Here is a 24,122-nt window from a genome sequence, read left to right as displayed (position 1 = left end):
GGTAGGGGAGTGGGGGGGGTGGGGGTGAGGGTGGAGGGGGGTGGGGGGATGGGGGTGAGGGTGGAGGGGGTGGGGGTGGCAGCTGGTGAAGAGGCAGACAGGTGTGTCCAAGCCGGCCATTTGTATGAAGTACTTCTAACCTTGTTCCTTTCCTCTAGAGATGAAATGGTCACTTGTCAGGAAAAGGCAAACGGCCAATCCCCTCTGCTCAGTTCCACTTACAGGAAGGGATTGCCCAGATGTGTGTGGAACATCTTCTGAGTGAGGATACTTATTACTGCACTAGCCCAACGCTTACCGATGGAGTGGGGGGGGGATCTTAAACATATCAATAGAATTGATTGATTTAATTAGGACACATCCATCTAAAAGAATTCTCTGCAACCTTTTTTTTTTTTTTTTTTTTTTTTTTTTTTAGAAAATCTGGCAAGTCTCAGAAACAGACCAACCAATAACGTAGTGAAAAACTGTCAAAATGTGTCTCTGATTCGCTGCCTCTCCCATAGGACAAAGGAGGACGTGCTTATAGTTTTCCCTTTAAAAAAAATCACACACAAAGCTGGGAGTGGCCGTATGTGTCTCAGTGTTTGGGAAGCCAAGGCCAGAGGATTGCAAGTCCCAGGTCAGTCTGGGTTACACAGTGTGACCTCTACAAACAAAAACATCACCTGTGAGCCTAGGTGCCTTTGGGATTCTGGTCCACGTGCACCCATTAGCAATGCAGAATTCAACTTGAAAAGTAGATTTACTGAAATCTCTGGCCTTTGGAACCAGTGCGTCTCCTTTGGGGAGTGTCGCTTAAGAAAGTCATTGGAATGAGGACAATGATTTAGGAAAAAAAAATCACTGAGATCGTGTAGTAGAAAATAATGTAGGGCAACTTAAAGCCCAACAATGGAGAAATAGGATTTAAAACCTATGGTATGTGCATACAATGTCTGTCATAATATCATAAAAGCAGTGTTTAAACAGATGCTTTAGGGATGAGGAGAAATGCTCACAAGGTTAAGAAAGGCTAGTTAGGGAACGGTGCTGTCTGCTTGGACTGCGATACCAATAACAACGTAAACAAATAGGGCTGACAGGTGGCTCAACGGTAAAGAATGGTAAAAGTGCTTGCCCCAGAAGCCCCGTTTGATCCCTGGATCCCACCGAAGGTGGAAGGAGAGAAGCAACTCCACACTACACGGCAGTCCACACACATGAGCGTGGGGGGGGATGGAGGGAGAGAAATAACAAATCTAAATAAATAACTGGGAGAAAAACATGCCCCAATTTTGTAAACAGTCTGTGACTGCTGGATAAAGAGACACAGTGATTTCTCTCTCCCTGAGTGATTTTCTTTTCTGCCCTTTTTTTTCCCCCCACAATGGACATCTTTGTCTTAGATAATTAAAAAGGACAAAGACAAAATGCTTAAAAATAAATACCCATGGTATTTAGGAAAATTAGACACACAGACACGTTACCCCAGCAATTCCACATCTAGAACCGCCCCCCACTGCCCCAGCTGCATGAGTGCCCAAAGCATTATTATTCATATTAACAAAAGACTATAAATAGCGCGTGACTCCTAACGATGATGTAAACAAATCACCAAGTGTCTGTAATGGAGAGTGTGGGTTGGCAGTTGCTGGAGAACCTAACTATGAGAAACAGCGCGGTGGGGAAAGCTTCAGGACAAAGCGATGTGATGGCTGCACACGCTAAAGGCTAAAGAAAAACCGAGTCTCTAGGCGACATGAAATTGTTAATGGCTGGAGGAGCAAGGGGACAACAAAGGCCAGTTTATCTTTAGTGTGTTTGCATCCTTTATAGAATGGAGTTCTTGGGCCAGCAGCAGGGCTCAACAGGTAAAGACGCTTGCCGCCAAGCTTGAGGGCCTCGTTTTGAACTCTGGGAGCTAGAGAGAACCAATTTCTGCAAGTTGCTCTTTGACTTCCAGACATATGCTGAATAGGGCGCGGGCGCGCGCGCGCGCACACACACACACATTTTTTAAATTAAAGCATGCTCTAATATCATTTGTGTAATTTATAAATAATAGTAATATGGGGGGGCAGTGAAAGGGCAGTGGGGTCTGAAGTGATGGCTCCGTCTCTCGTTGCCTTTGTGTTCCTTGGCGCAGGCTTTTTTCTTACATAACGCCCCTGTCTGCGCTACCTTTCTGATTAAAGCCGCTGCCCGCTGCACAGGAAGTCTGGGAGCTGCTCTGCTTTTCTGTCCTCTCTTGCTCCTCCACGAGCCGGCTCCGTTCTCTTACATAAGGACCCTGCTCACATGCACAGCACAGAAGCCCAAAGCCCCAGATGACACCAGACCCGCATTTCCTTTCACAGAATAAGATGAAAGCTAGGTGCTGGCCGCTGCTCTGGAAAGAGGACCAACGACTTGGATCCAGGCCCCACCCCTCCCTCCTGGGGTTTCCTGAGATAACCTGTAGGGGAGCTGGGGAACATGGCCCAGCAAGGTCCCGGCCTGAAGGATGCCAGCCAGGCTGCAAACTAATGATATCAGTGTAGCATCAAACGAGGGGACAATAAGCCCTGTCACTTGCCATTTGCCTCTGGGCTCAGCTTCTGCTAGCTCCCTACCCAGACAAAGGCTTTCACAGACTCTCTGGCCAGCCAGGTTTTCCAGAGAGAAAGTGACAGAAAGCCAGGCCAAATTGGCCTCTAGTGGCTAATACACATCTAAGGACATGGTCCCTTCCTGCAGGTGACCAAGAAAACCTCCCAGGGCTCCAGGCTTCAGCGCTACAGGGTCTTGTTTGCTCCCAAAGCTGAACGGAAGGCTACTGTTATATAAATGGGCGTTGACTTAGAGGCAAGAAATTGGGGTTTGTCCTGTCTCTTGTTTTGTGACTTTGTGGAGAACTGAAAGCCTGAGAGATGGGGACAGTCAGCGGTCTCCAGGAAGAAAGGAGGGTATGCACCCCCTCCCCCACCACGGGTGTCTCCCGATCCTAGATGTAGAAGCTGCAGGTTCTTCCTCCCTAGCAGCTGCTGCCTGTCGGTTTCCATGGCAACCAGGCCAAAAGACCAATTTGCCGGGGTTCAGGCTCTGAATCTTACCTTGGAACTGGGTTTTCAACCTGTCTTTCTAGAAGCCAGGCCCATAGCCACTCCCTGGAGACTGTCAGCATCCTCCCTACCAATGTGTCGGGACTGCCCACTCAGTGCCAGCCAGAAAGACATTCCCTGTATCTCTCCTCAGCGTGCCTCCTCAGCAAAGACAAAGAACGAGGCCTTCTACCCATTGATGATTTGTCTCCCTGGATGCTCTGGGTTACTGAGTTGGGGTCTGTAAGGATTTATGGCTTAGGGAACAGGTCACATGCCAGGAGGTCACTCAATGCCCCTCCCCCTTCCGGTTCCTCTGGCTCCTCTGTGCTCTTATTGGCCTATGGCTGGATCCAGAGTCCTGCTGTGTGGCCTGTCTGACTTTAGGAAGAGAAGACAGAAAACAAAAGAAAACAAAAACCCAGGAGACTGATTGTCACCTGCCCCGGATGTCGTTGTTAGTCAGATAGGTGTCAGAGACTCACAGATCTCTTCCTTGGATAAAATATATCGGTTGGGGATTTAGCTCAGTGGTAGAGCGCTTGCCTAGCAAGCGCAAGGCCCTGGGTTCAGTCCCCAGCTCCGAAAAAAAAGAAAAAAGAAAAAAAGAAAATATATCTACTGTGTCAACTTCTTCTGGGGCCGTTTTTTTAGCCACACAGCCAGGTTTCCTGAGGAAAGACTTTGGACTCCTAGTCTTTCTGCCTAAGCCTCCCACATGCTGGGCTAACAGGCATGAACCTCTTTCTATACTTCACAGCTCCCTGGACTCCTCAAAAAAGATGGATCTCCTAAAAGGCCTTCCACCAATAGCCAGCTAGCCTGGGCTACCTGGCAAGATCAAAACAAACAGGCCTCATACCCACTCATCATAATTATAGTTTATTTAGATCTGCTCCCTCCTCCCTCTGAGTTCCGGGAACCTGTGGGAATCCTCAGTCCCTGAGAAAATAACAGCGTCTGGTACAGGGGCGGGATTCTCTCGGTGCTTTTCCAGTGAGGAAGGAACAACGGGAAGGAAGAAGGAAAGAAATCAGGCTGAAGTTTCCCGCTGCCATTTTGGATGAAGAGATCCAGAACCCTTCAGGTCATGTGATGCTTCAAGAGCCTTGAGGTCACGTGATACGCTCGACATTTCCAAAGTGCTTCTGACTTTGCTAGTTTTCTTTGCTTCTCAGCACAACCAAGAGGTACACAAAGAAAGGAAACCCATGCCCTGTGGTTGAGAAACCTCCAGTGTGCCGGGAGGGACCTGTTCAAGGTCAGAGGGGAGCTGAGTTGCTGGGCTAAGCCTGGGTTCATTCTACTTCCTCCATCTTCTTCAAGTGTCCCGGGAAACATCTGGCACGAAAAGCGGGAAATAAAAGAATCCTGTGGCTTTTGTGGGGAGCCATTTCTTTTTAGGAAAGCCCGGTCCAGGACTCCAGATAAGGAACAATCTAGAATCACAGACGCAAAGACTCAGAGCCTGCAGAGCTGTGGTTTTCCACCATGTTTTTCCCACTTGCTCTTTTTCTTTGGGCGGGGACGGGGGTGGGGTTGGAGTTGGAGGTAGGGGGTAGGGTAAGGGTAAGGGGTAGGCTAGGGTCTAGACCTTGAACTGACAACCCAGCCATCCTTTAGTCTCCAGGTGCTGGGATAACAGACACACACACACACACACACACACACACACACACACACACACACACACACACGCCACTACACCTGGCTACCCCTTTGATTATGTTTTCTCTCTCTGAGCCTCAGTTTCCCGAGCAGTGACAGGTGCCCACTTCACGGAACTGTTATAGAATCTGTAGGGATCCAGGGTCAGAAGGGCTTGGTGCCCTGTTAAGTGTCCTATGCATGCCCGAGAATGATGAGCTTCATACTGTGGGGAGGAAAAGCTCCCCCCCTTCCCCTGCCCCCCCATTGCCAGCCGAGGGAGGGCAGAGTTCACTTCGTCACACAAACCAGCAAGGAGGTTTACCTGTACTCATGGATCTGTTCCACCTTATAGATCCAGCAGCTCTGGCCAACAGCCCCTCCCCACAGACTCTTCCGCCATTTTTCTACATAGTCTCCCACGTGGGGTGGGTGAGACACGTGATTCAAAGCTGGACACCAGCAGTCTTAATTGTGCCAGTAGGAGGTGAAGTTAAGTGTTAACCTTGCAGTGCCTGAGGGACAATGACATTTCTCAAGTCTCCAGAAAAGCCACTTCAGTCAGCACTGAGTTTTATCAGGCTTTGTGGAGGATAAAACAACGCCCCTGGCTGCCATGAAGGCTTGCACACCTCCCTGGAACTGGCCAGCCATTATCATTACTGTGTTATTATTCCTTTTATGTTCCCATTATCTAAAGCTGAGAGTTTAGTCTCTAGTCTCACCTAATTAACTTCCCAGCAGGCAGGAAGCCGTATTCCTCAGCTACGGACTAAGAAGTCCCCTCCAGCCAGCCAATGAGCAGCATCTGTCATGTGCCCTTACCTACCCTAGCCAGAAGCCAGGGAAAGGACTCTGTCTTGTTCACATAGGCTCTCTAGCAGCTAGCCCGGGTTGACATACTGTAGGCATTTACTAGCTCAGATGACTGCTGTTTAGTGTGTCCTGTGTTAGACCTTTTTAGACATGCATGGTCTCATGTGTCGAAGGCTAGCCTTGAACTCACTACGTAGCTGATGATGACCTTGAACTGACCCTTCGGCCTCTATCTCCCAAGAGCTGGGGTTACAGGTGCGCACCGCCATGCTGTGTTTATTCAGCGGTGGGGGTGAAACGCGGGGTCTTGAATATGCTAGGCTTCGTTTGAGCCTCTGAAGAGTGGAGGAAGCACTGGAGGTTCAGAGCTCTACCCCTGGGCTACCCCGGAATTCTGGAAGTAGAAAGCAGAAGCCTTTTCACTTTACAGTTGAGGAGACCAGCTCAGAAAGACAAAAAGATTCAGATGGCCAGGAGACAACAGGTTCAGCGTTGGCCAGAGGCTGAGAATCTTCCCCGTAGCTGGCCACTGCCATCTCCCTCCACAGCTGAATGTAGCTCAGGCTGAGGCAGAGCGGGCCTGGCGTTACATCCTGACTCTCTCAGATTCTTACCCTGTTTGTCTTGTCTCCGTGGCGTCCCTCAGTGTCCCAGCCGCAGAATACAGATTTCATCCCTTTTCTCTGCTGTCTTTCCTTGTCAACAGTGTCGGCAGCGGCAGGGTTTGGGGACTTGGGTTCACAGGTGCGCGGTGGCTAAAAGGGAAAATTCATAATGATTAAAATAATGAGGCAGTTGAAACCACCTCCGGCCCCACCTGTCCTCGGGGGAGCCTGACATCCTAATCTGGCCCTGGCCTGAAGACTCCCTCCCTCTGTGTGTGTGTCATTATGAAATGATGACAAAGATGCTGACCCTGCTGGAGACAAGGCATGGTGGGGGGTGAAGAGAAGAGGCTTGAGGGAGGGCAGGGGACTAGGACAGGAGATTAGAGGTGAAAAAGCAAGAACTTCAGGCTGACTCTAAAGCATGACATCATTCCTCTCAGGAATCTTCTCAGGGCATCCTAGGGCCTAGCACTAACCCCCTTGCCTGAGAGTCTCTGTGTGTGTGTGTGCATGTGGAAGGCAGAGATGCCCTCCGGTGGCCTTTAGGCACCTGATTTCTGAGACAGAGTTTTTCACTGGTCTGGAACTTTCTGTGTAGGCCAAGCTGACTGGCCAGTGAGCCTCCCGGGGTTCCATGGGTCATCACAAGTACTAGGCTCATGGACACACACCATCTTATCTGGTTTCTGGGTATCAAACCCAGGTCTTTGCACACTGTGAAACCACCTCTCTCTGAGTCATCTTCCCACCCTATCCCTCCCCCACTTTTTGTTTTTATTTGGAACAGAGTTTCATCAGGCAGCTTTAGCTGGCCTTGAACTCACAGAGGTCTGCCTGCCTCTACCTCCCGAAGAAAAGCTTACCCTGGGAGAAGCTTGCCCTGGAAGAAGCTTGCCCTTGGAGAAACTTGCCCTTGGAGAAGCTGGCCCTTGGAGAAGCTTGCCCTTGGAGAAGCTTGCCTCTACCATGCGCTCGTTTTCCTCTTTCAAAGAGAGAGAGCCTGAAGTCTGGGGAGTGGGGGATGCTGTAATTTACTGGTGAAACTCTGAAGGCTCCCATCCGGCACCCAGGAATGAAAAAGGTGAGAAGAAAAGAAGGGGGCTTGTGGCAGCTTGCAGGATGGCCGCTCTGTGTGTGGGAGACTCCCCTGGAAGACAGACAGGTCATGGGGAGCTAGGGAGGGGTCCTTTATCACTTGTTCCTTTAGGTCCAGGCATGAACTGCTAAAACAGATGCTGTCATCTAAGGATTCGCAGACTGAGCCAAGATAAAAATGGTATTTAGCAAAAGAGAGAAAAATGAATTCAATTCCCGGTCCAGTTCTGAGTTAGAGGCAGCCGTGGGCAGAATAGCAATGAGCTCCTTATTTTAAGCAGGCGGTGGAGAGATGAAAACAGAACAAGTGTTGAAGCAATCCAGGGTTTTTGCCATCGGTGGCTTTAAGACCACTCCTTAGGAGAGAGGAGTACGATCTTCACAAATGAACCCCAGGGACAACGGCATGGCTTACAGGCAAAGGGGCTTGCTGCCAAGCCTGACAGCCAGAGTTCGGTCCCTGGCATCTCCATGATGGGAGGAGAGAACTGACTCTTCCAAATTGTCCTCTAACCTTCATGGCATAGGCCTTCAATCCCAGCACTTGGGAGGCAGAGGCAGGTGGATCTCTGTGAGTTCCAGGCCAGCCTGGGCTACAGACTGAGTTCCACAATAGCCAGTTGGCTACACAGAGAAACCATGTCTCAAAAAACAACCTCCAAAAACCCAAACAAAACCAAAACCAAACAAAATGAACTAAAAAAACTAATCCCCTTCTTTCAAAATCATTGCTAGAAGAGACTTAGTTTTTCTCTTGGGGCTGGTGTCCAGGACAGATGCACTCACTCTAGCTCCTCTTTTGAGCTTTTGGATCAGAGCAAGACCCTCCCCAAACCAGGGCGTCTGAGAGTGGCTCCCATGGGAGTATCTGGGGCCAGATAAATTGCATACGTTATTGCGTCCAGACTCCGCCACCCCTTTTCTCTGTAACATTAAGTAAGAGTATTGGTTGGTTTTTACTGTCACTCTGACACAAACTAGAGTCACCTGGGAAGAGGAAACCTTGAGAAAACCACAGCCAGGCCTGGTGCTGCACACTTGTCATCCCAGCACTGAGAGCACTGGGGAGGTGGAGGCAGGAGAATTAAGAATTAAGGACAGGTTGGGGATTTAGCTCAGTGGTAGAGCGCTTGCCTAGCAAGCGCAAGGTCCTGGGTTCGGTCCCCAGCTCCGAAAAAAAAGAAAAGAAAAAAAAAAGAGTTCAAGGACAGTCTCAGGGACTCTTCAGCTTTCTGGCCAGCCTTGGATATATGAAATGCTATCTCAAAAATAAAACAAGGGATGTTTGCCTAGTGTGCATGAGGCCTTGAGTACCTCAGCACACATAGATGAAATGTGGTGGCACACACTGGGAATCCCAGCTACCGGCTGGTGAAGGCAGCAGAACCAGACATTCAACACCATCCTTGGCTACATAGGGAGCTGGAGGTCACTTTTGGACCCTGTCACAGATGACCTGAAAAATCCTGACTAATACAAACCTTGTCTCAAAAGAAAGAAAGAAAACAAACAAACCAATCAAAAAAGCAACAACCTAAAACAAGGGCTATCAAGATGACTCAACTGGTAAAGGGGCTTGCTGCCAACTCTGATGATCTGAGTTCAACTCCCAGGACCCACCTGGAAGGCGAAGACTGACTTCTGAAAACTCTCCTCTGACTTCCCGCATGTATGCTGTGGCACATGCACCCCCCCCCCACCCCATGCAAACATGTAATCTAGAAATTAGCAAAACAAAACAAAAAGTCAGCCATGAAGTACCTGCTTGGAAACCCAGCATTTGGGAGACAGAAAAATAAGATCACTACAGGGGTTGGGGATTTAGCTCAGTGGTAGAGCCCTTGCCTAGCAAGCACAAGGCCCTGGGTTCGGTCCCCAGCTCTGAAGAAAAAAAAAATCACTACAAATCTGAGGCTAGCCTAGTCTATATCACAAGTTCCAGGCCCATCAAAGGTATACAAGCAAGGTTGTGTTTTGAAGTAAGCCAAAACCAGCCACCACTTAAAAAAAAAAAAAAAGGTCAAGCAGTGGTAATATGTACCTTTTATCCCACCACTTGGGAGGTAGAGGTAGCCACTTCTGTGAGTTTGAGGCCAGCCTGGTCTAAAGAGTTTCAGGGCAGCCAGGGCTATACAGAGAAACCATGTCTTGAAAAGCAAAACAGAAGAAAGAAATAAGCCAAAAACAAAACAAATGGTATAGAGGCAGGATTTGAACACAGGCCTGTCTAACACCAAAATCCAGGCTTTCTCTGTTCCCAAGAGACTGGTTTAATTGTTACATAGCAAGGTCTCCCTGACGGATTTAGCACACAGTGCCCTGTCCCCAGCACCAGTATACCTGTCCTTCCTTCACTTCTGTCATGTCCTTGGATGTGGTAGGTTCTTTACTATTTGTGTTTTGAGACAAGGCAACACTCTGCAGCCCAGACTGGCCTCAAACTCACACAATCCTCCTGCTTCAACCTTCCAAGTATTGGTATTTGAATAAAAAACGACATACATAGACTCATATATTTGAATACTTAGTCACCAGGGAGTGGCGCTCTTAGAAAGATGAGGTGTGGCCTTGGAGGAAGTATAACTGTAATCTTTTCAAAACCTAATTTTAATGATGGTTCTTAAATGCTTTAACCTCCCTTGGAGCCCACCGCCCACCAGAGAAAGGATACAGGGGAAGTGGACCTGTTTAGAAAGGTTCTTTGGAACAACTCCCGTCTTTGTTGTCTGGAAATCAGCGGTTCAGTTCACAGGTCAGCTGCGGCAGCTTGATCCACTCGCAAACACTTTATGGATACACCAGCAGTCCAGTTTGGTAGAGCCAGGAGAGCAAACATGAATCAGCAGCGGTGGCATGACCTAGCAGAGACAGCCAGGCCTCAGCAGGAGGGACCAAGAGGGACGCTAAGAGAAGCGCTCAGCTGTGCCTTTCTTGAGTGCAGATCAACGAAGACGCAAGACCCACGAGTGTTGCACAGCTAGCCATACCAGCAAGCCAAGCTCTGTCTCCGTCACTGTCTGGCGAGCCCTAGTTATACCCTCCAAACATCGTTTGCCCTCCACGGGGCTTGCCTCAGCACGTGCGTGCATCTTTCTCGGCTGACCTCACTCCACCCATCAGCCCGAGTAGGTGGAGGAAGCCGCAAAAAGCTGCAGGACACCACCAGAAGGTTTTTGGTGTGCTTTTCTCTCTATGGCGTCTCCACAAATGCAGCTCAACTACGCAATGTAAGGCAGACCAATACATGCGTGTCGTTAGCATAGAATCCTCCATCTTGTGTCCTTTCATGTGCTTGCTTTAGCAGAACATCCTCTCTCCTGTGTCAGCTTCAGTGAAGCGTCCCTTCAAGAGTCTGCCTTAGGTTGGGGATTTAGCTCAGCGGTAGATCACTTGCCTAGCAAGCGCAAGGCTCTGAGTTCAGTCCCCAGCCCCGGAAAAACAAACAAACAAACAAACAAACAAAACAAAAAGAGTCTGCCTTAGCCTGTCACCTGTGTCCACGTTAGGAAAACACTCCTTCCTGTGTTTGCCCCAGCAAAACGCCATGCAACCGACTTTCCAAAGAGCCCTTAAGTTCCTACTTCAAGGAAGTGTGTCACTGTGGGTGGACTTTGATGCTTCAGAAGCTCAAGGAAGGCCTAGTGTCTCTCTATTCCGGCTGCCTGTCGTCTGCATGTAGAACTGTCAGCTACTTCTCCAGCACCGTGTCTGCCTGTGCACCACCATGCTCCCCACCATGACAATGGGCTAAACCTCTGAAACTGTAAGCCAGCCCCAATCAGACCCTCTGTCTCTTCACAGCAACAGTGGCTAAGATAATGGGGACTACTGGTGCCACTTTTGACAAATAACAACCCAAGAAGCTTCAGGGAGCCTAGAGGCTCTAGACTCTGCAGGGGTGGAAGGAAGAACAGGAGCAGGGCACCTTGGGAAGGAGGGGTGTCTGCCGAAGGTGGCATCCAGATCTCAGTACACGAGATGGGTCAGGAGGGGCTCGTTCACAAGGTAATTTCAGCATGGACAGAGCCAAGTGAAGAAGAAAAGAAAACAAGTGACTGGAGTCTGTGCTGGCCCAGCCTCTGGGCAGACCCATTCCACAGTGCCATGTGGCATAGGTTGCCTGTGTTTCTTCTGCCCCTTCATCCAGAAAGACCAAAGGATAAAGAAGGCTCGCCCACAGCACAAACACTGACGAGTCCAGGCAAGAGATTTTCAAAGTCACCTTAGGGAGATGTTTGCTCGGCTTGCTCAGGCTTGGCCTCAGTGGGGATTAGATGGGATCACACTTAAAAAAAAAAAAAAAAACAAAAACAGCTCCTGCCAAAGCCTGGTGTGGTGGTGGGGTGGAGTGTGGGGGGGTGGCAAACACTCCCCGATATCAATAGAAATCTCTTCTTACAACTCTGGTAACACTATAAACTCCCCTGAAAATACACATTTGACCAGGACCTGATTTGCATGCAGTTCTGAGAGTGATTAGTCCTTGGGAGCCTACTGGACCGGGATTTGGGTACAAGCTCTAGGAGACAGACTAAATAGCTTTGCAACTGAACATTTGCATGCCTGAAGGAATGATGTGTTTATGGAACAGGAGTCAGCAAACCACAGAAGCCCAGAACTGAAAATAGATCAATATAGGATGCCCCTTTCAAGCACTGCAGAGGGAGTGGTATCCTGACCCCCAAGCCCCTGCATCTGTCCCTGGCAGCCATGTCTTGGGACTACCATGGACATGTTCAGCAGAGTCTTTGCCTGATGTCTTGTCTTCCCCTTTTCTTTTTGTGCACGTTTATATGTATGCATGTTGGTGCGTGTATAGATGCATGTGTATACACGCGCATGAGTCTGTGGAGGTCAGAGGTCAGCGTTGGACGTTCCTCGGGTGCCGCCTACCTTGTGTTTTGAGATGGCGGCCTTTGCACTAGTCAGAAGTTTGCCAAGCAGGCTGGGCTAACCGGCCAGGGGCCCTGTCTCCATCTCCACGCTTGGATTTCAGGCAAGCATCTGCCACCACACTGCCTTTTTACAGGGGAGATAGGGGGTGGGGTGGGGTGGGACTCATCTTGCGTACAAGCACTTTTCTGAATGAGCCATCTCCCCAGCCCCTGATGCCATCTTCTCTTTTTGCCACACTGAGCATCAAACCCCCGGCTGCAGCCATTCATCCAGGCGAGTGCTCTGCCTTGAGCTACGCCCCCAGGCCCATTGGCCTGATAGCAGAACTTACTGCTACTTAAACCCTTGCTCCAGATCGCCAGTCAATCTCCCCACAGCAGAGGATGCTCTGGCTGGGGGCGGGGCTTCTTCCTGCTCTCCATGCTACCGACCCACGTTTTAGTGAGCTAGCATTCTGGCTTCCTAGGACAATCTAGGGGTGTGGCCAAGCCCTCTCCTTTTCACCTATCGAGATCAATTTGTTTATGCCTCCGAGCCTTCTTGGAAGGTAGCCAGTAAATTCCGATATGCTGAGACTGAGATTTCATTTCTTATTGAATTCCTTTGAAATCTCTCTCCGGGGACTCTTCTGGAAGGGAGTAATTAGAAGCTGCAGTATCTACATGTGTATATGAAAGATAGCACACACACAGGCATGCATGCATGCACGCACGCACACCTGGGCACATGGGCACACGCACGCACACACGCACATACACGCACATGCCCACACACGGAGTATTTTTCAGGAATGGGGTACAGTCCTGAAGATTTAACCTAGAGGCCTTCCACATGTTAGGCAGGATCCTTTATCTCTGGACACGTCCCCAGCCACCCCATAAGTGGCCCAGGCTGGGCTTGAACCTGGAACCCTTCTGCTTCAGGCTCCCGAGTAGCTGAGGTGCTACAGGCCTGTGCTGCTAAGCCCAGTGTCACTACAGTATCTTACTTTACTTTAATATCCTTTTTCCTTATTTGCACATGTGTGTGCCCGCTTGTCTGTGTGCACACCATGGGTGTGAATGTGCAGGCAGAGTCCAGAAGTGGGCCTCAGAACTCCTGGAACTGGAGTCGTAAAGAGTTGAGAGCTGCCTATTGTGGGGTCTGGGAACAGAACCCAGGTCCCCTGCAAGAGCAGCAAACCCCTGAGCTGTCAACCCAAACCCAACTCTTTGTTTCCTTTGGTCTCCCAGGTTTGCCAGGAAGTCACCATATACCCGAGGCTAGCCTCTATCTTTTGAGACTCCCACTCTGGCCTCTCACATGCTAGGATTGTGTGTGTGTGTGTGTGTGTGTGTGTGTGTGTGTGTGAGAACCGCCATGTCTAGGCTGTTTAAGTTTTTTTCTGTAAAAGCCTCTGTAATGACGGAGTGTCCTCCCCTGAGGTCCACACATGAGGCTAGAAGTGTAGCTGGTTGAGGAAGGGCTTGCCTAGCGTGCTTGGCTCTCTGAGTTTTGTCTGTAGCACTGTATAAATTGGCCGAGGAAGGGCTTGGGGGTAGACACAGGAGGATCAGAAGTTCAAAGTCATTTTTGGCTATATATCAAGTTCAAGACCAGTCTGGGCTAGATGAGACCCTGCCTCAAAACAAACAAACAAACAAACAAACAAACAAGCCATGTTGAAACTATAACCTTATTGCTTGATATGATGACACTCAGGGGTGGGACTTTTGAGAAACAGTTTGGTGCATTAAAGATCATGGGGGCAGGGCTGGAGAGGTGGCTCAGTGGTTAAGAGCACGGACTGCTCTTCCTGAGGTCCTGAGTTCAAATCCCAGCAACCACATGGTGGCTCACAACCATCTGTAATAAGATCTGATGCCCTCTTCTGGTGTGTCTGAAGGCAGCTACAGTGTACTCATATACAATAAAAATAAAATCTTAAAAAAAAAAAAAAAAAAAGATCATGGGGGCAGACCCCATGACTGATTTGTATGCTTGTAGGACAAGGAAGGAATAGTAGATGTAACTCAGTGAAAGACTACCTGAAGGAAAGAAAGAAAGAGCTACGTCTCTCTACCATGTAAGAGATAGTGCACAGCAGCAAGATGGCAGTCATTGGAACTGGGTAACCCTCTAGGAGCCAACTCTACTCGAATCATTTTGTTTGTTTCTTTGTTTTATTTTTGGTTTTTCAAGCAGGGTTTCTCTGCGTGGTCCTGGCTGTCCTAGAACTTGCTTTATAGACCAGGCTGGCTTCGAACTCAGGCGTCCACCTACCTCTGCCTCCCAGTTCTGGATCAGAGGCCTGCACCACCACGCTGAGCTTCAACTAGGCTTGGGTTTGGCCTTCCTAGTCTTGCCAGCAGTGGACCTCAGTGGCTGTTTCTGCTCTTGCCTGTTATTAGGTTACTGCAGGCTGAGCTGAAGAAGAGTTGGGGTGGGAGCTGTAAACTGCAAGCGGGGAGCAAGCAGGGCTGAGATAAAAACACAAAGCAAGGGGAAAATAGGGACTTCAGGCAGAGAAGCAAAATGGAGAAGGCATAGCTCCCTGGGGTTTTCCCACAAGGACCTGGGGGGCTCTGGTCTGTTTCCTAGAGCAGCTTAGAGAGGGGTCTTCCAAGTTCTGCAGCTCCAGGTTGTGACCTGGTGAGCAGGGAGGTGAAACAACTCCCCAGCCTTAGCTGTTTTTCAAACAGGGAGCACCTTGACAGGGTTGGAGGATGCCCGGCTCTACCCTCATCGCCCAGATCTGCAACCCAGGGAGGAGAGGAATGTGGTGTGCCGGAGACAAGCTGGGCAGAGCATTTGCTCAAGCAGCAGATGAGGGTAGAGTCATCTGGAATCTGCCCGGCTCAAGGATATAGTGTCCTATCAGATAAGAGTCTGGGAGTTGGGGTTGGGGATTTAGCTCAGTGGTAGAGCGCTTGCCTAGGAAGCGCAAGGCCCTGGGTTCGGTCCCCAGCTCTGGAAAAAAAGAACCAAAAAAAAAAAAAAAGAGTCTGGGAGTTATCACCTGAGTACCAGTTGACCTGTGCCTCACAGAAGGGCAGCTTGGGAAAGCCTTAGGACACAGGGGACATTTTGATAGCGGAGGCCTTTTTGTGGTCAAAGCACTGAATAGAATAGAAAAATCAGTTTCTGCAAGACCTGGCCAGCCCTTGCTTGCTTTCTGATGCTCACCCAGCCCTGACAACCATTCCACCGCCACTGACCTTCACTCTGTCCCCGACAATCACCAGGCCTCTGACCCCCTCTCCACTCACTGTGGATCATTCCTGGTTCCCAACACTGAGAGCTACTGTAGGCTGAGGTTCAGAGCAGGAGTGAGGGTGTCTGCTCTGCAGGCATTACTTCATGGTGATGGTTGAAAACATAATAATCTGGTGGCTGGAGAGAGGGTTTGCTGCTCTTGCCAAGGACCTGGGCTCAGTTCCCAGCACCCATGTTGTATGGCTCGCAACCACCTTTGCGTCCAAGTGCAGGAGAATCTAACATCCTTTTACAGGGATCTAAGGGTCCCTGCATGCACAGCCACCTACACAGACTCATAAGTAAAGACAATAAAAATAAAATCTTAAAAGTAATGCAAGTCTGTATCAATATCAATATCTGGTCTTTAGAAAACATGTCCTGAGCTGGAGAGATGGCTCAGAGGTTAAGAGCACTGACTGTTCTTCCAGAGGTCCTGAGTTCAATTCTCAGCAACTACATGGTGGCTCACAACCATCTGTAATGGGATCTGATATCTCTTCTGGTGTGTCTGAGACAGCTACAGTATACTCATATACTTAAAATAAATAAATCTTTAAAGAAGAAGAGGAGGAGGAGGAGGAAGAGGAGGAAGAGTAGAAGAGGAGAAAATGTCCTTAGCTAAGTGATGGTGACACACACTTTTAATCCCACCAATCAGATCTCTGAGTCTGAGGCCAGCCAGATCTACATAACTAGTTCCAGGATAGCCAGGACTACACAAAGAAATCCAGTCTTGAAAAAAAATGTTGTCACATAAATCAAAGGCATGCCCGTATGTCCATGACTGAATATCTGCTACAAAGTGTGCAAGGGCATAGAAGGTGTTAAAGGTTCTGGAAGCTTCTACACAAAGTGAGAGGTTTAGGCAGGCCTCCAGGTGAAGAGGCCAGGTCTCAGAAGGGAGCCCCTAGGAATGGAGCAGCACCCGGCAGTCCTTGGGAGGACACTGGTCCCGCCTTCCTTCGTGGCCAGGCATAAAAAACACAGCACAATGTGGCGTAAGGGGTAGGTGACAGCAGGCCTAGCCTGTCTCAGGATCCAGCTCCTGTCCCAGGAACAAGTCTAAGAGGAAGACACAAGGCCCAAGCAGCGTCAGATTAGGTATTTGTGGGCCCAGTAATCTGGTCCCTGGCAGAGAGCACAGTCAATGTCTTCCTCTAGTATTGTGGTCTAGGAGGATGCTGGAAGCCTGGGGCCTCATGGAGAGTCAACAACCCTACTAAGGATTTCCAGTGCCAATAAATCCCCTTTTTTTCGTAGACTAGATGGGGTCTATATTTTGTTGTGACTACGGGCCCCGAACACGACCTTCTATTCCTTGAGCTTTGTACATACGGAGATCCCACACTTGACTATCCCCAGTCCCTAATTACACTGCCCACTCTGGGACGGGAACCCTGTGTTCTAAGGAAAACTTACACGACCACCCTTCCATGCCAACCAAACTCACCGTATTCATTGCTATGGTTTGGATGTAAAACATCCCCCTGCAGTCTCATGTGTTTGAGGGCTTGGTTCCTAGCCACTTGGTTCCTAGTCTTCAGTGTTTGAAGGAGCTGTGGGAACAAGCTGGTGGAAGTGGATCCCTGGGGGCGGGCCTTTGCAGGCGACACCTACTGCCAGTTCACATCCAAGCTCTCCCCTACTTCCAGATCCACCCCAGGGCTGAAGGAGCCATGCTAAGCCCCCACCCCCAACCCCCAGCCCTCCAGCCACCAAGCCCTCCCTACCATGACGGACTCTGTGCAGCCAAGGATCACCTGGGACGTCTGCCCTCTGCTCTATATCAGGCCTGAAGGAAGTTTTCTAAGAGCACACAGCTAGCAAGTGGGGATGGAGGGTTGAAGGCTGCTCTGGCCCCAGTGCTCTGGGATATGTCCCTGCTTTTGTGCACTGTGTCCCCGGCTTTCCACCAGCTCTCCCGTTTGCACTGGGTGTGACTCTTTCCCACAGAGTGACCGTCACTTAAGTCACTTGCCAGCCCTTGCCTATCCCTGCAGCCCTCAGCTTAGCACCATCCTAGTGCGGTCAGGGCATCGAGCTTCTCGTCCACAGTTGCGCTGCTGAAGCCTTCGTGACTAAGTCTGTCATTCCTTTCCTTCTTTCTAGTTCCTCCTCTTCCATTTTTCATGTGTACATGGGTGTGCACATGCATGTTTCTGCATATGTGTGGGTGCACATGTGTGCAAAAGTGGAGGCTCAAGATCCAAGCCAGGGCTTCTTCTTGATAGTTCTTCATTGAGGCAGGCTCTCTCAATCAAGCCTAGAGCGCATTGATTAGTCTTGCTAGGCAGCTAGATCAAGGGCTGCCACATCTCTGCCTTCCAAGGCTGGAATTGCAGGCAGGTTACCACACCTCTCCAGCATTCATGCTTCTGGGGCTGTGAACCCCAGTCTGCACGCTTCTGCAGCAAGCACTTTAACCTCCGAGGTGCCTCCCCAGCCTGGATTCCTTATTAACTAATTAATTAATAAAAAACAGGGTCAGGATTAGCGACTGGACACTATATTCCCTTTAAATTCTGCCAGATTGATTCAGTGAAGTCAGACAACATCCCAGGTAGGAGAGAGGACACAGCCAATCCCCATGTGACAGCATCAGCCCACAGAGAGGCACAGGCGCCGGGGGCTGAGGCCGGGTCTCCACAACATTAGTCACTGTCTGCCTCCCCTTCCCAGGAGGCCCAAAGGATGAGCCTCCAATTATGCCGAATTGATGAGGGACTTCAGGATGATGTAACGGTGAGAGAGTCGATGTCAGAGGATAAAGCAGGAGATCAGAACCACTGAGCCCAGAGGAAAACCAGGAAGGGCCTGGTCTCCAGGGAGTAAGGAGTCAGGTGGCAGGGCGACGACGTCAGTCTAAGGCTTGGGGTATCTGGGATCTGGCTCTGGTCCTGGCTGTCCAAAGAAATGAATGAAAAGCAGTGTGGCCTCTAATTTCTCTAATCTTCGATTTCTGCGTCCAAAAATTGAGGTCCCTGTGTGTGTGTGTGTGTGTGTGTGTGTGCGCGCGCATGCATGTGTGTATGTGTGTATGTGTGTATGTGTGTGTGCATATGCTATGTATGTGTGGGTATGTGTGTACATATATGTGTGTTTGTACGTATTCGTGTGTATGTATGCGAGTATGTGTATATGTGTGCATATGTGTTTATGTGTGTGAGTGTGCATATGTGTTTATGTGTGTGCGTGTGTGTGTGTGTGTGTGTAATCCAAACAATGTATACAAAGAAATGTATATGATGCTGGCGGTGGTGGCAGACATTTTTTTTTCTTTTTTCTTTTTTTCGGAGCTGGGGACCGAACCCAGGGCCTTGCGCTCGCTAGGCAAGCACTCTACCACTGAGCTAAATCCCCAACCCCGACAGTTTTAATCACAGCAGGTAGGAGGTGAAGACAAGATCAGGAGTGGCCAGGCTCATCAACATAGTAAGCCTGAGGATATCCTGGGCTATAAGAGACTGACCTTGTCTCAAGAAGAAGGAGAAGGAGAAGGGGAAGAAGAAGGAGGAGGAGGAGGAGGAGGAAGAGGAGGAGGAGGAAGAGGAAGAGGAAGAGGAAGAAGAGGAGGAGGAGAAAAGGAGAAGAGGAAGAAGAAGAGGAAGAGGAGGAGAAAGAGGAGGAGGAGGAGGAAGAGGAGGAGGAGGAGGAGGAAGGCGGCGATGAGATGGACAGCCTAGGCTAGTGAGATAGCGCAATTAGTAAAGCTTTTGCTTTTTAAGGATGGGGACCTGAATTTGATCCCAGAAACCATCTAATAAATAAGCAAGGCTAGTTGTGGCAGCAGACTTTTAATCCCAGAGCTAAAGAGGTGGAGGCAGGCAGATCTGGGACTCACTGCCATCCAGCCTAGCCTACTCGGCCAGTTCTAGGCCATTGGAGACCCCTGCTAAAACCAAAACTCAACATTGTCCTCTGGCCATGACACACACACACACACACACACACACACACACACACACACCCCACATCTTTAAAATCCTTAAAAATATATGTATCTACACACACACAAAAACTTTTGTAAATAATACTAGAGAAATACCCAGGCAGAGCCTGTTGCACGTACCCTGTGGATGGGTGAGTCCTGAAGGAGCCAGGGTTCCACAGTAACCCCACGCTCCTTAGATACACTTCTGTTGTTGCTGTTACAAAGCACCATAGCCAGCTTAAGGAAAAAGCAGTTTGTTTTGGCATAAGGTCCAGAGGGAGGAGTCCATCTTGGCCAGCAGCAGGTACAGCAGCAGGAGCAAGAGGCTAAGAGGTCGCACCTCATAATCCTAGCTCTGGGGGTAGAGACCAGCAGATCCCTGGGCTCACTGGCCAGTCAGACTAGCCTACTTGTCAAGTCCCAGACTGGTGAGGAACCCTGTTTCAAAGAAAGAGAAACAGAGGGGGAAGAAGGGAGAGAGTTAAGGAGGGATGTTGGCAGGGAGGAAGTAGCGGGGGAAGGAAGAAGAAGGAAAGGAGGGAGGGAGAAAGGAAGGAGGAAGGGTGGGTGTTTGGAAGGTACTTGTGGAAAGACATTTGATGCACTTTGTCTTCCTCTGACTCTCTATCTCTCTCTATGTCTGTGTGACTCTCTGGCTCTCTGTCCCTTTGTCTCTCTGTCTTGGTCTCTTTCTCTCTTTCTCCTCTTCCTCCTCTTCCTCCCCTTCCTTCTCCTCCCCTTCCTCCTCTTCCTCCTCCTTCCCTCCTCCTCCTTTTCCTCCTCCTCCCCTTCCTCCTCTTCCTCCTCTTTCCCTCCTCCTCCTCCTCCTCCCCCCTTCCTCCTCTTCCTCCTCTTTCCTTCCTCCTCCTCCTCCCCCTTCCTCCTCTTCTTCCTCTTCCTCCCCTTCCTCCTCTTCCTCCTCCTCCCCTCCTCCTCCTCTTCCTCCTCCTCCCCTCCTCCTCCTCTTCCTCCTCCTCCCCTTCCTCCTCTTCCTCCTCTTCCTCCCCTTCCTCCTCTTCTTCCTCCTCCCCTCCTCCTCCTCTTCCTTCCTCTCCCCCCACCCCACCCGGTGTCCAGATCCAGGTTTGTCCTGTGGGTGAAGGCCGTGGCTGCAGCAGACTGACTCTGGCTCCTTAAGAACCCTCCTGCACGATTTTCATCTGTTTTCTCCACACCAGCTATAAATGTCCTGAAGAGGTCACGCCTTTCTGAGAGACATTCGTGTACCTTTACATGTTATTTCTTCTGCCTCCTCTGCCAGAACACCCTGTTCATCCTCAATACTGTGGTGGCCAACCCCCAAGATGCTCCCACCAGAGCCTGCTCCTGTGGCCACGATCTTGTCCACCAGAACCATGTAGGGCCCATCTCTGCAAAGGAGAATGGAATGCCTCTAGGGGTGACAGTGGACGCCTCCTTGGTGCGCAATGAGTAAGGGCATTTGCCACTGAGACTAACGACCTGAGTTTCCTCCCTGAAACCTGCATACTGAAGAGAGAGAACTGACTCTCGAGGAACTTGTCCTCTGACCTCCACCAGCCACCATCCCATGCAATAAATTATAAAAAATAAAGATGTCAAAGCACACTGGAGAGATGTCCCAAAAGTTAGAGCACGTACTGTTATTCCAGAGGACGCCTGTCCCAGTTCCGGGTACCCATGCTGGGTGACTCATTACCTCTTGAACCTCTAGTCCCAGAGAGTCGGATGTCCGTTTCTGGTCTCTGTGGGCGTGCGCACACACACGTGGCAGTCATACAAATTCGAATGGACACGCAGACACATGCAGGACAGTAATAAAAAGAATAACATTTGAACAAGAGCGTGGCTTGCATTTTACTCTCCTGCATCCCCGCTCTCTTATCACTTTCTCTCTTCCATCACTTGCTTTGGGAGAAGCCGGCAGCTAAGTCTGGACTCTCCCCATTTTAAGAACTGCAGGCCTTGAAACTGACAGGGAAAACCATGAAGGCCCCTTGGCCCAGCCTCCTGGGAGACGATCTGTCAGAAAAATCCAGCTACCACACGCCAGGGGCCCTGAGCCATTGAAAGGGTAAAAGAACACTCCTAAATTTTGGGATAATTGGTTATGTATTGATAGATAATAAACAAACCGAGTATATGCAGGTAGTTTGTTTTGGGGGACAGGGTTCCAGGTAGCACAGGCTGGCCTGGAACTTACTCCATAGCTCCCATAGTTTCTCTTCCTATTTCTGCGCTCCAATAGAGAGAGCAACTTAAGGGAGAAGGAGTTTGTTTTGGCCCAAGTACAGCCCATGGTGATGGACAGTTGGGGCCACAGGAGCTTGAAGCAGATGGTCACTTTGCATCCAGGGTTAGGAAGCAGGGAGGGACGGATGATACAATTTTGGTCAGCTTCCTTTCTAGACTCAGAGGGTTCAGGATTCCAGCCAGGGAATGATGATGCCCACAGCGGGAGAGTCTTCCTATGCCAATCCGTGTGATCATAATAACCCCCTCCCAGTACACCCAGAGGCTAACCTAACCTAGACAACTTCTCACAGGGGTGCAGAGAGGCTTGTCTCCCTGGCTAAGTGGACAGTGAACACTAACCATGACGTTGCTAAGAATCATCTTGAGGGGTTGGGGATTTAGCTCAGTGGTAGAGCGCTTGCCTAGCGAGCGCAAGGCCCTGGGTTCAGTCCCCAGCTCCGAAAAAAAGAAAAAAAAAAAAAAAGAATCATCTTGAACTGATCCTTCTGCCTCCGCCTTTGGTGTGCTGGGATTGCAGGTGTCCGCTACCAGGCTTGGCTCTCACGCTCAGATACCTGATGCTCTTTAAGCTCTTGCTCTTCTCCGCTAAGCTGAACCTGGTCCCCTGGGCCACTTCTGAGCAGTGTAGGTCCCTGGTGAAAGCGTTCACCCCAGCAGACCTACCTGTTAACCTGCCCTCCTTAGCCTTTAGATTCAGTTCTGTGAGCACAGACCCAACCACAGTGCAGGGGTCAGTGTTAACTGTCCAGACTTCTAGGCCAGGCTTCTTCCTTAGACAAAGGCTCCAAGGTACAATTATTGGAAATTATGGGTGTCACAGTGAATGAGGCGCGCGCGCGCGCGCGCGCGCGTGTGTGTGTGTGTGTGTGTGTGTGTGTGTGTGTGTGTGTGTGTGTGTTTGCCTGTCTGTCTGAGAACTAAACCCGGGCAGTTATGAATGTCTCTAAAATACTTGTGTAGTCTGAAAGCTGGAAGACCTAGGGCCTGTTTGTTTTCACAGACCCTGAGGGAATGCTAGCCAAAGCACCCTACCAACCGGGCTACATGCTCAACCCAAGATTTGAACCTGAGATTTTAACCCAAGTTTATATCTATTAACTCTGGTTTCTTCGTGGACTAAATCAGCCAGTTCCCCTTCCAATTCCAAAATGTCATCATTCTGAGTTCTAGGACTTCCTCTTATTCTCTAAAATGAGGTCAGCTTCTCTAAGTCACTGCAAGGGGTCTTGACCTCATCTGAGTGTCTGCATACCCCGTTCATCCGGGCCCACCTCGGATCCTCCAGAACCCCAGATGAATCCTGAGTATCTCTGCCCACAGTTCCCAAGTGATGTGAATCTAGGGCAAACTAATCAGAATCATGAGATCACTCATTTCCAAGCAAGTCTGAGTAGTGTTTCCCTCAGCAAATGGCTCTGTGGATTATGGAGACATTCCTATTATGTCAGGTGGATGGATGGGTGGGTGGGTGGGTGGATGGGTGAGTGGGTAGGTGGATGAATGGGTGGATGGGTGGATGGATGGGTGGAAGGATGGGTGGGTAGATGGGTGGGTAGATGGGTGGATGGGTGGATGGATGGGTGGATGGGTGGGTGGGTAGGTGGATGAATGGGTGGATGGGTGGATGGATGGGTGGATGGATGGGTGTATGAATGGGTGGGTGAGTAGATGAATGGGTGGGTGGGTGGGTCGATGGATGGATGGATGGATGGATGAGAGGTGGGTGAAACCTGTCTTTTACTGCTACTCAAAGTGCATGTTTTACTGCTTGGACCTAGTGGTGTTTTTACTAGAAGCAGCTCTTTGTATGAACAGACTGGGAAATGCATTTGACTGGAGAAGAGATTATGGGTAATTTCAGCTGATACAAGAATGCTTATTCTATTTCTTTATCTAACTACGTATTTATGTGTGTGGTGCATGTATGCCTGTGTGTGTAGGTATACATGCATGTACGTATGTTATGAGCAGGCCAGAGGCTGATGCAATGTCTTTTCCTCTCTCTATTGAGCTTCCTCTCATTTTTTTCTTTTTCTTTTTTTTTTTTTTCGGAGCTGGGAACCGAACCCAGGGCCTTGCGCTTGCTAGGCAAGCACTCTACCACTGAGCTAAATCCCCAACCCCTCCTCTCATTTTTTAAGACAGCATCTCTCCTTGAACCTGTAAGCTCATACACTGACTAGGCTGGCTGGCCCGGAAGCCTGGGATTCACCTTCTCTGCCTTGGCAACAGTGTTTCAGACGTGGACACCCCCAAACACACACATGTGGATTTTACATGGGTTCTGGGGATCCAACCTTGGGTCCTCATGCTTGACCCAGTCTGAGAGCCTCTTTCTTTTTGTGGAATGGGAATGGTTAGGAGCTAAAGTAGTGGCGTTGGAGCCCACATTCTGGGTTCAAATCCTGGTCCCCTACCCCTAGATGCTCGTGTCTTGGCTGGTCCAGTAAATCTCCAAGTCCCACCCTCTTGATCCAAACAATGGGAATAAATGTCGTGTCTTATGGGAATGAGGTTAGGCTTTAAATTGCAGTGTGCAAAAAGCACCTAGCATGGTACCTGGCACAGAAGCCAAGTATTTACTAAGTAGTGGCT

General features: G+C 49.7%; 1 long non-coding RNA gene across 3 annotated transcripts; it reads right to left on the bottom strand.

Annotated features, from left to right (window-relative positions):
* Positions 1-3,923: 3,923 nt before the first annotated feature.
* On the bottom strand, positions 3,924-19,932 carry LOC102546373 (uncharacterized). 3 transcript variants are annotated; one of them, XR_010066663.1, is made up of 4 exons: positions 19,431-19,932; positions 9,913-10,086; positions 6,140-6,280; positions 3,924-4,501 (listed from the first exon to the last, which is right to left on the bottom strand). It is a non-coding gene; the product is annotated as an uncharacterized LOC102546373 (long non-coding RNA). The 3 variants fall into 3 exon arrangements; XR_592729.4 differs by lacking the exon at positions 9,913-10,086 and having other exon boundaries at positions 19,431-19,906; XR_354334.5 differs by lacking the exons at positions 9,913-10,086; positions 19,431-19,932 and adding an exon at positions 6,997-7,654.
* Between the last annotated feature and the right edge of the window lie 4,190 nt (positions 19,933-24,122).

This window comes from Rattus norvegicus, chromosome 5 (genome assembly GCF_036323735.1).
Source record: "Rattus norvegicus strain BN/NHsdMcwi chromosome 5, GRCr8, whole genome shotgun sequence".
Lineage (NCBI taxonomy): Eukaryota > Metazoa > Chordata > Mammalia > Rodentia > Muridae > Rattus > Rattus norvegicus.
This window is presented reverse-complemented; position numbering and strand designations above follow the sequence as displayed.